Raw genomic sequence first — 16,679 nt, 5'->3', positions numbered from 1 at the left:
CATCAACTAGTTGAGGTATATTACAATGGGTACAGTGTTTCACAAAAGGAAACATGTATCAATTTCAATTATACAAAGTAGAACTCCTAGAACCAGAGATAAAGGTGGTTGCCAGGGGCAGGGGTGGGGGTGGGGGTTGGGAATGAGATAATAGTCAAAGGATATAAAGTTTCAGTTATAAGATGAATAAATTCTGGAGATCTAATATATAGCATGATGATTATAATTAGTACTGTATTGTCTACTTGAAATCTGCTAAAAGAGTAGATCTTTTATTTAAGAATCTTTATTTTATTTATTTATATTTTGGCCACCTGTGAGGCATGGAGGATCTTAGTTCCCTGACCAGGGAACAAACCCACATCCCTGTGGTGGAAGCACAAAGTCTTAACCACTGGACCGGCAGGGCAGACCGAAGAGTAGATCCAAAGTGTTTTCATTACCAACAAGAGCAACAACAAAAAGGTAACTATATGAGTTTATGGATGTGTTAATTACCTTGATTGCAGTCATCATTTCACAGTGTATACACATATTAAATCATCACATTGTAGACCTTAAAATCACATTGAACAACTTAAGTATATACAATTTTTACTATACAATGTACATAAAATACACATTTTTTGTATATATAATGAATATATAGTATATATAATGTATACATGTATAACTCAGTAAAGCTAGGTGGAAAATAAAATTCAATTTTTTCTTTAATTTTATGATTTTCTTTTCATATTTCAGAGGCCACTTATTTTTTAGTGTGCAAATATTGCCACAGGCCTTTGTAAGGTTCATAAGCTCCTAGCACTGATATCACAATACCTGATGGATAAACCAGATCTCATCTCAGACACATGAATAGAAAGTCAACTTTCTCTTATTACACAGACATCATGACTCGCCTTTGTCTTCCTCCATGTTGGCCCTTCTAATATGTCAAAGCCAGTGCGGCAGGCGATATGGAAAGATGCTGACAGCAGAACACCAAGAAGACAAAGGATTAATGGCTGCCCCCCGCCCCCACTCCCTGGAAGAGAGAGATTAATTACTGGCATCTAAAACATCTGATAGGAAGATGTCACACATCTATATTACCAATTAACCTCACCTCTAAGAAACTGTCATCACTGCAAATACTAGAAAATGACTGTCATCCTAATTACAAGGACTATACAAGAGGCCAGGGTTAGGCAAGGAGGCTTCTGTCTTCACCTTCTCCTGGTTAGTTTCCTATTCTGTTTGGCATCCTTGCAACACATTACACTTGGGTTCCACTTCCTCCTTAAAGCTTTCCTCAGAAACAGTTGCTGCTGCTAATGTAAATCATTTTTATTGAGTACTTACTATATGCCAGGCACCACACCAAGTACATTCTCCTCCTCCTCCCACCCACTTCGCTTATTCATGGTCCCTGCCTGGTAAGATCTTTTAAGTTTCCAAACTCAATCCAGGTTTCTCTACAGAATTCAGTTCTGGCCATGTACTCCCCCAAAGGGGCTGTCTCTCTTGACTCACACCATCCAAACTCACAAAAGACCAATGTATAAATCAGAGGGCCAGTGTCCTGACTGCTGTTGAGACTCAGAAGCAGAAGGGCTCAGGGAAGAAAAGCTCATTTTCTTCACCAAGCACATTTCCTTCCTGTTACAAACCTGTACCAGAAAACACAGTATACACTACTGCTGTCCTTCTCACCATCCCTTGCACGCTGATGTGACAACTTCTGTCAATACCTGTGATTCTTTACCAGGGCTTCTCTGGCTGCCGAAGCCTGCTAAGCCAGTGTGTAGAGTGCATCAGAAGTGTACCCCAGGAGTAGCCCTTCAATGATGACTGGTGTGAGTGAAGGACATGTTCTTCCTTACCCACACAGCTTTGCACACCATAAGCAACCGTGAAGCACGTGCTACACAGCCTCCCAGTTGCCCTCAGCAAGAGGCTACTACTTACTGCCCTTCTCTGTCGCAGTTCCCTGCCGACCAGGAATCACCTGTCAGATAAACCCCTTGCATTGAAACCCCCGTCCCAGGATCTGCTTTTGGGGGAACCCAGCTTCCCAGGTGGTGCTAGCAGTAAAGAATCCGCCTGCCAAATGCAGGAGATGCAAGAGACACGGGTTTGATCCCTGGGTCGGGAAGATCTCCTGAAGGAGGAAATGGCAACCAACCCCGGTATTCTTGCCTGGAAAATTCCATGGGGAGAGGAGCCTGGTGGGCTACAGTTCGTGGGCAAAGAGCCAGACATCACCGAACAACTGAGCACAACTCTGCACAAGCCTCATAACATTGAGGCCCTGCATTCTAGGGATTGGCCTGCATTCTAGGGATTTCTATAAACAGGTTCTTTGGCTTACTAGTCTAGGAACTCTCTTGGGGTCAGTTCTGGGCACATACACTGACCTGTCTGGAGTCCCTGAACTCACTTCTATAGATCCTCAGTTAACACAGCCTCTCTTCAGAAGACAACCCAATTGATCAGCTTTTTGTGCTTTTAATTACAATCCCCATCCAGGCACCTTCTGACATAGGTAGGAAGGGTTCTAGGCTCTCCTAACTCATCAATCACACACATACCCTTATCTGGGCTTCCCTGATAGCTCAGTTGGTAAAGAATCCGCCTGCAATGCAGGAGACCCCGGTTCAATTCCTGGGTCAGGAAGATCTGCAGAAGGGATAGGTTACCCACGTCAGTATTCTTGGGCTTCCCTTGTGTCTCAGCTGATAAAGAATCCGCCCGCAATGCGGGAGACCTGGGTTTGATCCCTGGGTTGGGAAGATCTCCTGGAGAAGGGAAAGGCTACCCTCTCCAGTATTCGGCCTGGAAAATTCCATGGACTGTACAGTCCATAGGGTCACAAAGAGTTGGACACGATTGAGCGATTTCCTAGCTTTAGGATGGTCATTTACTTTTTTCTTGTAACAGATTCTTAAATACATTAAAAAAAGGTCCCATTTTTATAGTAATTAAAACATGACAAATAAGGTAAAGACCCTCTTGAACACCACCTTTCTCCAGGAATCTCAGTCCCATTTTCCTCTCCCCTGTAGTCAGTTTGGTATGTTTATTTCCAGTCTTTTCCTATGAATTTACACAGATATATTAAGTCATGGAAATACATGGGTGAGGTTAACATAAATGGTTGAACTGCTCCAATATCTGAGCAAGCATAGTTGGCTTGCTTAGATACTGGGGCAAAGAGGGAAAGGGGAGGGAGAAGGCTGTTGGTGGTCAAACATCAAATACAGAATCTGACTCTTCATTATACTTGATTTATGTCAACTTGGGTAAGCATTTCACTGCATAAACCACATATCCTCTAGATCAATAGACAATCACTAATCAATTTACCTTAGACTATGACTTTAGCAGATTGTATCTGGTTAAACTTGTTTCTGCTCCTGACTCCATCTCCCCATAGAAAAAACTGTTAAAGAAACCCACCTTGGGACTTCCCTGGTGGTCTAGAGGCTAAGACTCTGTGCTCCCAATGCAGGGGGCCAGGGTTCAATCCCTGGTCAGGGAACTTGATCCCACATGCTGCAGCTAAGGCTGGGAACAGCCAAATAAATAAATAAAATAAATAAATATTTAAAAAAAAAAAAAAAAAAAGAAACCCACCTAGTGAGAAATATACCTAAGCTAATCACTCATCTTTTGTTGAGCACTTACTTTATATAGGAACTATTCCAAGAACTTTTGCCGTAGTTAACTCTTTGCCATATAACAATTCTCTGAACTAGGGGTTTTTATTATCCCTATTCTATAGGAGAGGAAACTGACATATAGAGAGGTGAAATGATTTGATTTGCATAGCCAGTAAGCAGCATGGGACTCAAGGCCAGGCTGTTCAGATCCAGAGCCCAGGCTCTTAATCACTATGCTGAAATGTGGACTCCTTCAGGAGACTGGCAAAACATGGTCCCATGTATTTGTGCAACTCCAAGACCACATAGCATGCAATGTAAATGGTATCCTTTAGAGTTGTGAAACCAATTGGGTCTTGTGTACACCTAAGAATGCCTGGCATATGTAAGTGCTCAATAAACATTGGTGAATTAATTAATAACTTTACATATAATAATAAAAACAAAGCAGCATTATATTATCCATGAGGATATAAAAACCAATACAATAAAATCAGCTAAAGAGCTCCAGCTCACACACTGAACATTATCTCAACATCCTATGTCAATAGCCACTGAGGAGACATTGCCCTCTACTCTTTAGAGAGCACCAGAAGGCAGAAACTGGATGGATGAATGAATGAATGAATGGATGAATGTCTGTGGATTATTGGATGGATAGTGGGGTATATGGATGGATGAATGATCACATGAATGAATGGATGGATGACAACAGAATAAACAGATGGGTGGGTAGGTAGACAGGTGACATGAGCAGTTAAAATCATGAACTCTTTAGTTACACTGCCTGGGTTCATATCCTAACTCTGTAAATTATTCCAGGAATAAATATGGAATTAAGGAGCCTGGAAAGCAACCCAAAATCAGATTCTGAGAAGGAATAGGCCATGTGAATGAAATAATTATGAAACATCAGAGCCAAAAAGAACTGATTTAATCAAACATCTTTCCACTAGTGTCCTAGTGGAAACACTGGGATCCGGAGAGGTAAAGCTACTTGTCCAAGATGACACAGTTGATTAGTGGCAGTACAAAGACACAAGTCCAAACTTTCTGACTCTCTTTTCTTCAACAAACATACATTGAATATCTACTATGCTCCAGGCACTGTGCTAGATGCTGGAGATATCACATTGAGCAAAATACACACAGGACCTATCTTTTGGGTAGTTAAAGTCTAATGTGAAGTTATGTGGGATAAGGGGATCATATTAACAGTGAGGAGCACTCTAACCTGGTGATCAGAGAAGGCTTCCTTGAGGAGGCATTATAGTTAAGACCTAGAGACAATTGAAAAGATGGATAGGAAGCATTCTGGCAGAACCATGTATTAAATAGCTCTATGACTCTGAGCAAACTACCTAATTTCCCTGGACCTTGTTTGCCTCATTTTAAAATGTGGAAAATAAATAACAAAATGCACTCAATAAATGTTAGTTCTCAACCACCAGAGAAGTTCCCTTACTCATTATTTCTAATAGAGAATGTATCAGTCAGCTTAGTCTAGGTTATGCTGCAGTAACAAATACACTAAAACCTCAGTGCTTTAATACAATAAAAATTTACTCTCCCCTAGCACAGAGTCTGCTGTGGTTCCAGGTAACTCAGAAATCCAGGTGAAAATAGTACTCTGATTCCACATTTTCAACATGAGGCCTTCACAATTCACACAGCAGAAAAAAAGTAAACAGAGCACTCATAACCATTCCTATGCCTAAGCCTGGAGGTGACGCACACTCTACTCATAGACCATCAGCCAGAACTAGTCTCAAGGCTCCACTTCAGTGCAAAGGGACCAAGAATGCAGCCTAGAACACGGACTGTCTGATGAGCATTACTATCTCTGCCACAGTGGGGATACACACAAGGACATAATTACAATTCCGATATGTGCCAGGAAGGGTCTGACTGTGGATGGACTGGCCAAAACTCCTGAATTAAGACTTCAGGAGTCAGCGGACACACAGAGAAGAAAGAAAGAAATGACTGTCCATCACAGAACTGTTCTCAAAACCAAGGTAGGAGTCTTGCAAGTTATCCATCCCTGCAGCCTGGCCACAGCCAAGCAATGATTTCATTTCTAAGCACAAATCACTAAAAAATAATGCAGAGCACAGAAATTCAGTCACACAATTCCCACAACACCTGTAAAAACAGCCTGACATAGCACAATGCCCAGGATTTATTTACTGGGTCCTGTTCTGAGTAAAAAGCTCAGCACATCATGGCCCGTGCCTAACCAGTACCTGGGTTCAGCTCAGATCCAATAAGAATCAACAGAGGTCTCAAAGGAGAAAGATGGTCTCACAGGACTGGGACCAATAGGAGACATTGATCGGTTTAGAGGGCAGTTGCTCCTCAACACCACCTAAGCACTACTACTTGGGATTATTTTTAAATTTTTAAGAGAAGTTGGAAATCTGGATTTTTCTGTGAGATCTCTTTGATTTTTGTAAAGTGGGAATTAAGTAAAGTTATTAAAAATATTCTTTAAGTTGAACAAAATACATCTGCTGTCCAGATTCATCCAGTGGGGCTGGATGTGAACAGGCCTGCTGTGAAGCCAGACTCCAACTCTCTCTATTCAGACTCTGAAAAAAATGTAGCCTGGAGCCTTCAGAAAATGAGTCATCCCACCAGCAGTAGCCTTAAGAGAGAAAAGCTGCCATCAACCAGTATGACACCAGTTAGGGAGTGGTTATGTAAATTCAGTTGCCCAGTGAAATATTACGTACCCATTAAAGATGTTGTTTGTGAAGACAGGAAGGACAGACAGACATGCATAGGGAGAAAATGCTAACAGAAAAGCATACAAACCTATTATTATGTACAATAAAAATAATCTGCATATCAAAACTATATAGCAAAAAAAAAGATGAAAAGAAATGCACCAAAATGTTCATGCAGTTCTTTGGGTGATAGAATTATGGAGAGTTTTCATTTGTTCTTTTTATTTCTCCCCAAATCATTTAATGAGTTTGTTCTTTTCATAACAGGAGGGAAATACTTATTAAAAATTAAGCATTTGTTGATGTGTGCATTAAAGAATTTCAGACCTTGGAAAAAATGTTAGTGGTCATCAAGTTCAAAACTTCTGACTCAACAGAAGAGGAAATTGAAGCCCAGAAAGGTTGACTACCTTTCCCATGGTGACACAGCAGCAAAGCCAGAATTTAACTCAGCTGTCTTGATGCCAGTCTGGGTTCAGGTATAGCAGGCTACTGACCCAGACATAACATAGAGGAAAGGAATAGCTCAACTGGAAAAAAAAAAAAAAAACCATAGAGGAAAGGAAAATTAAAAAGGAAAAGGAAGGCCGGAAGAAGGGAGTGGAGGAGGAAAAATCTTAAAACTTCCCAAGCTACCTATCTTTTTTCCCCCAAACATTTCACATTATCTCTAGACCTGCCTGTTTCCATAAAGGCTGACGATCCTAATTTTGCCAAAATTCTGCAAAACATTTCCTCTCTGTAATATTCCCCAAGGGAGGAAAACTTGCAGGAAGTAACCAAAGAACAATTTTTACTTTCTAACTTAATTACTGCTATTTTCTTCTATTAGGGTGCTCATCAAGAACTGAGATTTAAATGTTCCCCCCTCTAAGCTGGTGTGTAATGACTAGATACAGAATTAAGAAAAATTAATTTTGAACATCAGTGTAATTCCTGTGGGAGAATACATTTCTATAATTTACCTCCCTGACCCATTAGTGCTTTGACAGTTTTAGGAATTTAATATTTCAGTCACATCTCACATCTTGCAAACCAATCCCCACAAATTTGCTAATAAAAAGACTATCTTGCTAAAAGTTAGCAAGCCAGTTAACTTCCCCCTGCCGCTGTGATATACAAAATACAAAAATTATGTTAGCTAAGCCCTTGATTAGGGCTTTCCTGATAGCTCAGTTGATAAAGAATCCGCCTGTAATGCAGGTGACCCCGGTTCGATTCCCAGGTCTGAAAGATCCCCTGGAGAAGGGATAGGCTATCCCTTGGAGAAGGGACATCCCCTGGAAAAGGGATAGCCATGAAATTAAAAGATGCTTACTCCTTGGAAGAAAAGCTATGACCAACCCAGACAGCATATTAAAAAGCAGAGATATTATTTTGCCAACAAAGGTCCATCTAGTTGAAGGTGTGAGAGTCGGACCATAAAGAAAGCTGAGCACCGAAGAATTGATGCTTTTGAACTGTGGTGTTGAGAGTCCTTGAGAGTCCCCTGGACTACAAGGAGATCAAACCAGTCCATCCTAAAGGACTTCCTTCAACCTTAAAGCCCTCATCACGTCCTGAATCTCCAATGGAAGGACTGATACTAAAGCTGAAACTGCAATATTTTGACTACCTGATGTGAAGAACTGACTCATTGGAAAAGACCTTGATGCTGGGAAAGACTGAAGGCAGGAGAAAAAAGGGATGACAGAGGATGAGATGGTGATATGGCATCACTGACTCAATGGACATGAGTTTGAGCAAGCTCCGGGAGTTGGTGATGGACAAGGAAGCCTAGCATGCCACAGTCCATGCATAGGGTCACAAAGAGTCAGACACAACTGAGCGACTGAACTGAAGCCCTTGATTAAAAATGGCCTTATATGGAGGGGACTCTTCATAAAGTCATAGATTGTTAAAAAAAAGGGGGGGGACTAACAGGAAAGATGGGGTGGTAGGGCTGGGGTAAGGAAGCCAGGGGAGACAGAAAGAGGCAGAGAGATACCCTGGTGGTCCCAGTGGTTAGGACTAGGAGCTTTCAGTGCTGGGGCCATGGGTTTGATCCCTAGCAGGGAAACTAAGATCCCACAGGTTGTGGGGTGTGGTCAAAAAAAGAGGAGAGACAGAGAAAGAGTTTAATATAAAGTCCATGGAAAGAAATTGAGAGAGAAGCAGAGAAAGACAGACAAGAGTGAGACACAGGCAGACAAAGATACACAGACACAAGCAGAGACTGAGAGGCAGATAGACAGAGGCAGAGACAGGAAGACAAAGAAACTGACAGAGAGCAATAGAGTAAGAGGGGAAGTGAGAAGTGGGTGCTGGTCTTCCTTCAACCTTAAAGCCCTCATCACGTCACCATCACAGCAGCAAACCATAATCACTCTGTCACCCGGGTTCAGGGTCTCCACTGAGACTGGGAGCAAAGTCAAAATAAAGTGGGTTGTTAGGATCCCAGGCACGACAGGAAGAGAAGGACCAACACAGCTCTCCGGCAGAAAGTTAGACTCCCAGGACTCTGAGCTTTGGACGTGGAGGCAAGTCTTCTGGTGCTTTCTAGGCAAGCTGGTCCCCAAAGCATCCATTTTCTGCCCCCTGCCCAGACAGTACCAACAGGGCATGAGGGTGAAGCTTCACGTGGCTTTGAAGTACTTCATATTATAAGGACTAATGCCTGCAGGCCAGGGAAATGCCAGGCTCAAAACCTATGCGCGCTTTCTCTCCTGTGACCTGAATGCATCACACATGTTCTTTTTTGTCCCCCAGCCTTCATTGGTCTTCACAAACTTGGAATTTCGCCTTGATTTTTCTCTTTCAGCTGATATTTACACAGGGGGAAAAAAAAAAAACCACAGCGATAATAATATCAGCAGGTAGTTTTTGACCACTGATTGTGTGGCAGGCATTGGGCCACACTTTACAAGAATTATGTCATGTCATGCTCACCACAAAATCTTTACGTTTTAGTCACAGTATTTTTTAGGTAAGAAAAGTGTGGCTCAGAGTTATGTTTTGTTTAAGAGCACATTGCTAATGGGTCAGGTAGAAAAGATTTTAACCCATCAACCAGTTCTTCACCACAGTGCCTCTAAGTCTCTGCTGTGAAGGTTCATTTAGTTAAAGAATGCAGTTCCAGGGAATTCCCTGATGGCTCAGTGGTTAGGACTCTGCATTTCCACTGCAGGGGGGCATGGATATGATCCCTGGTCCAAAAACTAAGTTCCCACAAGCCACACAGCCAGAAAAAAAAAAAAAAAAAAAGAATATGATTCCAAGTGGCCAAGAAAATGGTTCCTAAAATTGCCATGATCCCTTCCCTCAACAGGGCTTTGCATAAGTAATCTAATTAATAAATTACTTAATTATTAAGAGAGTGAGTGAAATAACTAGAAATATATGTTAAAACCAAAATTAGAAGTATGAAGATAGAGAAATGCCATAAGAATCAGCTAAGGGGGTTGAAAACAGTTGCCTCTAAGGATGGACTAGGAAAGAAGTGGGAAATATGATTATTCTGTTATAAATATGTGATAATTGACTTCTCAGCTATATGCATGTATTATGTCAATACAGTTAAATCATAAAAATTAAAAGCAATGACTTTACTGGAATTTTTTTAAACATAAGAAGAAAGATGAAAGGGAAGGAGAAAAGGAGTTTTTCAAATGGGAAGAAAATGGAGTGGTGAGGGAGGGGAGGAGGGAGGGGAAGACACATCCTAGAGAGCAATCCATGCAGTTCAAAGGGTCTGTGCTTGTGCTTAGTCACTCAGTTGTGTCCGACTCTTTGAGACCCCATCAGGCTCCTCTGTCCATGGGATTTTTCAGGCTAGAATATTGGAGAGGGTTGCCATTCCCTCCTCCAGAGGATCTTCCCAACCCAGGGATCAACCCGTGATCCCTGCGTCTCCTGCATTGCAGGCAGATTCTTTACTGCTGAGCCAACGGGGAAGACCTGGGTACCCACAACCTAATTCTCAGAATGAGGAGTCACTGCCGACCTTGAGCTACACAGTGGAATGGAAGGAGGCCTCTATGAAATTGTATACAAAATGAAGTTACGTGTGAATTTCCCAGGTTCTGTGTTTTCAACTAGCTTATCAAAGGAAGCTGTGATGAAAGGTTAGGAACTAGTAAATAAACAAGGTAAAAAAATTTTTTTATATTTTTTAAAAATGGAAAGGGTTCATGGAAAGTTCTAGATTCCCAACTAGATTCATGTAAAGTTCCTGACTCTGACCGCCAAAATACAGTAACGCTGAGTCTGTAGCTTCTCATGGTAATAATGATTGTGCATAGCTGAGTTGCTGCTGCTGCCTGTGTAATAGGGACAAGCAAATCTGACTTGATACTGGATCTATTAGTACTTCCTTACTTTAACCTTTGCATTCTATTGCTTTTGCTACAGATTAAGAATGTTGCCTATAGCCCGAAATATACTGGATAGCCCATTTCCAAGGCTCTGTCCTTTAAAGGTATAACACGTTTCCATCATATAGAGATAAAAAATTGCAAAACAGAGAGTAACAGTTCTCATGTTGGAAGTTTACAGGAATATGGTGACCTGACCTATATGGACAGCTGCAAAAACAAAGGGTTCTCACAGGGTGAAGTTTGCAACAACCAACCACCTGCCTTTTAGCATAGAAGAAGCCGGAATTCTAACTTGGGTAAGATGTTGTTGTCGTTGTTTTTCCCCCTAGGAAGAATTTTATTGTCAAGTAACTCCCTTAGGGAACAAAGCCTTCTGAGAAGTCTGAAGCACACTTCCCCTTTCCTTCTGTGATTTAAGATGGTTCTTTGGGACACTAGACTACCATCTTCTTGGTCTGCTGGCTTTCCAAATAAAGTCACTATTCCTTTTGCCCCAATAACTCATTTACCAATTTATTGGCCTATCATGCAAGAAGCAGTATGAGCTTGAACTCACTAACATCTATAGATGGAGCGCATGTTCTCCAACTCACCACACCCTACCACTCTTGTATTTTCCTGGCCCAGGCTACTTTACTTGTTGACATTTTATGCTTGAACCCTGTAAGCAGTTGAGTTTGCAACTCCTAGCTGTCAGAAAGTGGCTAGTTCAGACTAAAATGTGAGTGGTTGATATGTTTGCATGGTTCTGTGGTTTCTTTTAAAGAGAAGCTTACTGAACCCATCAAAATTCTTAATGATGAAATTCATAGGTGATCTATTTCTGAGTCCCTCAGACCATGTTTATATGTCTTACTCTTTCTTGCATTCAGATTAGACTAACAGAAACCCAGCTCCAAGCACGCTCCCTCCAAAAAACTTCTGTAGAGCTTCCCAGATTTCTCCACAATCTATTTTTATTGTTAACTTAGTTTGGATTGGCTGATTTTGGCTTGTTTGATTTTGGAGTCTTTGATTGGGAGTTGTTTCTTTTTTCTGTTGTTTTCCATGGGGTTTTTTCGGCTTGGTTTTTGCTATTTTAAGACAAATTATTAGCTGCTGACAATCATAATTTTTCCTGTTGAAAGAATCTTGGCCTCCAAGAAAATGGGGAATCAGTAGCTCCCTTTGACTGACACATACTTTTGAAAGTTTCTGTTTGCCTCCCTAGCTCTGAGGTAACTATCATAGACAGTCACTATTGCTGGGGTCACACTGAGAAAAACACTGTTACCTTTCCATAATAAACTGCTGTGCAGTCTGAAATTGTCTCATGCTGGGCCCATTTTCCTAACTGTCTGGCACCTGCAAAGGGACAAAATGACTTTGAATTGAGGGGTAGTGGTGAGAAAAACAAAGGGGAGCAAAGTCAAAGACTGTGATGTTCTTTATATGAGAAGTGTGAGAACAGTGACTTCTATTGCACCTCAAAAGGAGAGAGAGATTCCTTGCCTGAGGCTGGTGTCTAAGAGACTGAATCTCTACTTCACTTGAGTCAATTACATTTGATTCAGTACTTCCTGAGCATCATGCAGTTTGTCTGACTTGTGAGGATGCAAAGATGAGGAAGACAGAGCCATAGTTCTCAAGGAACTTGAAGTCTAATAGGAGAGATCAGACAAAAACTCTAAGAATGATAAATAAATAAATATGGTTTCCAATTACATAATCTTTCTACTCTTTCCTAACAAATGTTTATTCCCACTATTCTTGGTAACCACCACCACGTTCCCAATTTCAAGCTATTTGGTTCAGGAGAGCCCCACTGAGAGAAAGATAATTTCAACTATACTGGTTGAGCCCCTGGATCAAGCCATACCTGAAAGTTTCCCCCTTAGTCTTTTCTGAGCTTTCAAGCTGTAAAGTCCCCGTTTGTTTAGCATAAGCAGGTTTAAGTTATCTTTTTAACTGAAAGAATCCAGACTAATAAAAACATATACAAATACTCTTACTTATATTATCTCATTTCATCTTCAAAGCAATTCTGTAAGATTTACAAGAAGGAACTGCTCAGGGACCTGTAAAGGGTAAGACTGGTGTGAACAATGCCAGTTCCATTACGTAACCTAATCAAACCTTCCTAAAGAAAATGCTTACTCCACCAAATTATCCTGGGCCAGACCTGAGCGTTAGTGTATCAAAGGCAAGAAAGTCAACTCTAAGATCAATAGAAGATCATGAATCTGGAGACATAAAGAACTATCTGGAAGGAGACTAATATAACTTGTCCAGGCAAAAAAGGCCTAGAGCAGTGTCTCTCAAACTTTGATATGTATATCAATCAACTGAGGATCTCATTAAAGTCCAGGGTCTAATTCCGTAGGTCTAGGGTGGGGCCTGAGATTCAACATTTATAACCAGCTTCCAAAAGATATGATAGAGATACTGCTAAACCAGGACCACACTTTGAAGAGCCAGGGCTCAGATCAGGGCAGCGACCACCCAGACATGTTTAGGACAGAGGTAGCTACCAAACATGTTTTATTTGGCTCAACACAGTAATTTTTAAAAATTTTTTTTAAAAGTTACTATATCAGTTTCTCTATTTTGTGTGTTTGAAACTTTTCATTATAAAAAGTGTTTTAAAATTTAAGTCAATAGTCAAAATCTAAAGATGACTTTACAAAAATGTCCCACTTTCTTCTTCTCAAGAAATCAGAATATCTGGCCACACTGGGCTCACAATCCTGCCTGGAAACATGAATCTCTCTGGTGGGGCTCCAAGTTGATCCCACAGTCCATCTGCTCAGCACAGCACAATGGTTGAAAGTCTGGAACCTGAACCCACCCTGCCCATCTGGTCCTGACCTGGTACTTCTTACCTGTGTGATGGTGTGCAAGTAACTTTCACCAGATTCCCCATATGTGAAATGGGAATGATAACAAGTAGCAACCTTGAGGTAGGGTGAGGATTAAGTAAACGGATATGCTGCTAAAGCTCTCCAGAGAGTGCCTGGGACCAGGTAAGGCTTGGGATCATTACTTATCTCCTGGTCCTTGTACGCACCTGAGTTTACCATCCCTGGTTTAGAAGATGAAATTTCAAGAATATTGTCAGCGGGTGAGACCAGGAAGACCCACTCTGAGTATGGAAATCACCATCCCTGGGGTGAGAAGTGAAGACCAGGGTAACAATCTGATACACACAGGCTGATGTTCACTGGCTCTTAAGAGTCCAGATAACTACACTTTCTGCATCTCCCCTCTTCTGCTCCCCTTGAAAGACCCTTGACCAAGGCCCAAAGAGGGAGAGGTGTCCCAGTTGATGCCAGGAAACCCCTGGGATCTCTGGAGAAGGCGCGCATCCAACACAGGAGGCTACCCAGGCCAGGTGTTAACCCCCTGCCCACCTGGGGAAGAGGGACACCGCTGGAGACACAGGCCACTGAGCCCCAGGGACCAGTTGCGCTGGCGACCACCTGTTTTCCGCGCGCAGACGCTGCCACTAGCACACCCTTTCGGGACTCGCCCCCCAAATTCCGGTCGGATCTCGCCGGTCCTGTGCCTTCTCCCCGCCGTCCAATACCGTAGGCGCCCCACCCTCAGTTCCAGTGCATCCTCCAGCTCCAGCTGGCCCCGGGGACATCTTCCTGCGTCCCCCTCCCCACCCCAAATAACACCCCACTATCCCGGACTCAGCGCGCTCGCGGAGGTAGGACCTGCGGTGGCCAGTCCCCTTCCCCTGAGCAAACCCCTTCCCCGCCAGCCCACCTTACCCTCCCGCAGCGGCGGAGAGCCCGCCGTCCCTCGTCCTCCTCCTCCAGCCTTGTCGCCTCTGCCACCGCCGCCGCTGCAAAGCCACCTGCGCGTGACCCTCGATCACCAACACCCTCCCCCACCAACCCCTCACGTACACACCCGCGTGCGCGCTCAGACCTTAGATGTGGAGCAGTGGACGCGGGGAAGCTCAGAAAGGGTTAACGAGCCAAGCTCAAAGATCAGGAAGACCACCTCCCTCCTCCATCCCCCCTCCACCACCGCACGTAAGTTGTCCCTGCAGTTGGGCTTCTTGGCTGGCAGAATCCATTCACCCACTCCTCTCTCCTCCATTCAGTCATTCACTCATGTTCCCTGTCCCCAGATACACAGTGGTCTACCGCCACTGGTGGAAGATGCCGGGAGAGGGGGAGTCAGGGGAGGGGGTGTCACTTGCTGTCCCTCTAGGAGCACTTTCTCCCCCTCCTAAGGGTCCTCAAAGAGAAAATCAGGAAAGCTGGGGTCGGGCTGGGGTGGAGGAGTCAACTTTCATCTCTGCTCTCAAAAGAAACTGCTGGCTAGAATGAGCAAGATGTTTAATCAGTGACTTAAAGGGTGCCTAAAGTGGACTTTCAGCCAATTTATTTAATCCCTCTGGGACCAAATGAAGTAGAGTGGATGTTGGAAGTATTAAATGCATTGTTCTTAACAGTGTCTGGCACACAGTAGGCACTCAATCATGGTAGCTATTATTATTGCCCCCTGCATTCAGCAAGACACCTATTCCCAAAGCTGGAATGGAAGAGAACATCCTGCCAGTGTGGAAATCATCTCATTCTCTTCCTCTTTAAGCCAAGTGATATAAACCAGAGGCATGTGGCCAAGGGTGGCCTGCAAAATACATTCTGTTTGGTTTAGTCAGTTGTTGTTTTTTTTTTAAGTGAACTAATTGCCAACACTTACAAACTGAGAGACTGATGGCTGAAACTGATGCTCCAGTACTTCGGCCACCTTATGCAAAGAGCTGACTCATTAGAAAAGACCCTGATCCTAGGAAAGATTGAAGCCAGGAGGAGAAGGGGACAGCAGAGGACGAGATGGTTGGATGGTGTCACTGACTCGATGGACATGAATTTGAGCAAGCTCCGGGAGATAGTGAAGGACAGGGAAGCCTGGCATGCTGCAGTCAATGGCATTGCAAAGAGTCGGACACTACTGAGCAACTGAAAAACAACAATAAACTGGGAGGGCACATAAATATGGGGATTTTCAGTACCTCTTTGATAAATAGAAAGTCTGAGCCATCTAACCACACTTTCCTGAAGGCAGGAAGTTCAAAAAGCAGTGGGTCCTTTAAACAAGTGTTTTTCCTAACATTTCTTTTTAATTTTTTTTGGTCACACCATGTGGCATGTGGGATCCTAGTTCCCCAACCAAGAATCAAACCTGCACCCCCTGCATGAAGCATGGCATCTTAACCACTGGACCACCAAGGAAGTCATGGTGTTTCTTCTGATTAGTCAATTTCCACTAGGCCCACTTCCCTCGTTTACAAGGTTTTCATGGCCCCTGTGAACCTTTATATTTATTAATTTATTTGGCTTCATCAGATATTCATTGCAGCTTGCAGGATCTTAGTTGGGCTTATTCTGGCTATTTACAGGGTAGGCTAGAGCTAGGCTAGTGTCAGGAGTTAGCTCCCCGCCCTTCTCCCGGAGTATGTCTCAACCGATGACTGGCCAAAGGTGGGGGTGGGATAAGCATCAGATCCCAGATCCCTCACTCCTTGGTGGAGGATATATTGCATGTGGATTTGGGCTCTGCTGCCTCAGTGGCAGTCTGCTCAAGATGCATCTGTATTTGCTTTCTTCCTTTGCTTTCCCCAGGAGAAGGCAATGGCACCCCACTCCAGTACTCTTGCCTGGAAAATCCGATAGGCGGAGGAGCCTGGTAGGCTGCAGTCCATGGGGTCGCGAAGAGTCGGACATGACTGAGCGACTTCACTTTCACTTTTCACTTTTATGCGTTGGAGAAGGAAATGGCAACCCGCTCCAGTACTCTTGCCTGGAAAATCCCATGGATGGGGGAGCGTGGTAGGCTACAGTCCATGGGGTCACAAAGAGTCAGATACAACTGAGCGACCTCACTTCACTTCAGCTGTTGAAGGAGGTCATGGAGACGATGTGACTACTGTTTGGCCCTTGAGGTGGCCC

General features: G+C 43.2%; 1 protein-coding gene across 1 annotated transcript in view; it reads right to left on the bottom strand.

Annotated features, from left to right (window-relative positions):
- RPH3A (rabphilin 3A) overlaps positions 1-14,595 on the bottom strand; it is a 265,679-nt gene extending 251,084 nt beyond the window's left edge. Inside the window, exon 1 of the mRNA XM_043901678.1 lies at positions 14,487-14,595. The gene's annotated coding sequence lies outside the window, so the exon portion shown is untranslated. The remainder of the gene's footprint in view (positions 1-14,486) is intronic.
- Positions 14,596-16,679: the final 2,084 nt, after the last annotated feature.

Source organism: Cervus elaphus, chromosome 5 (assembly GCF_910594005.1).
Source record: "Cervus elaphus chromosome 5, mCerEla1.1, whole genome shotgun sequence".
In the NCBI taxonomy this organism is placed as follows: Eukaryota; Metazoa; Chordata; class Mammalia; order Artiodactyla; family Cervidae; genus Cervus; species Cervus elaphus.
This window is presented reverse-complemented; position numbering and strand designations above follow the sequence as displayed.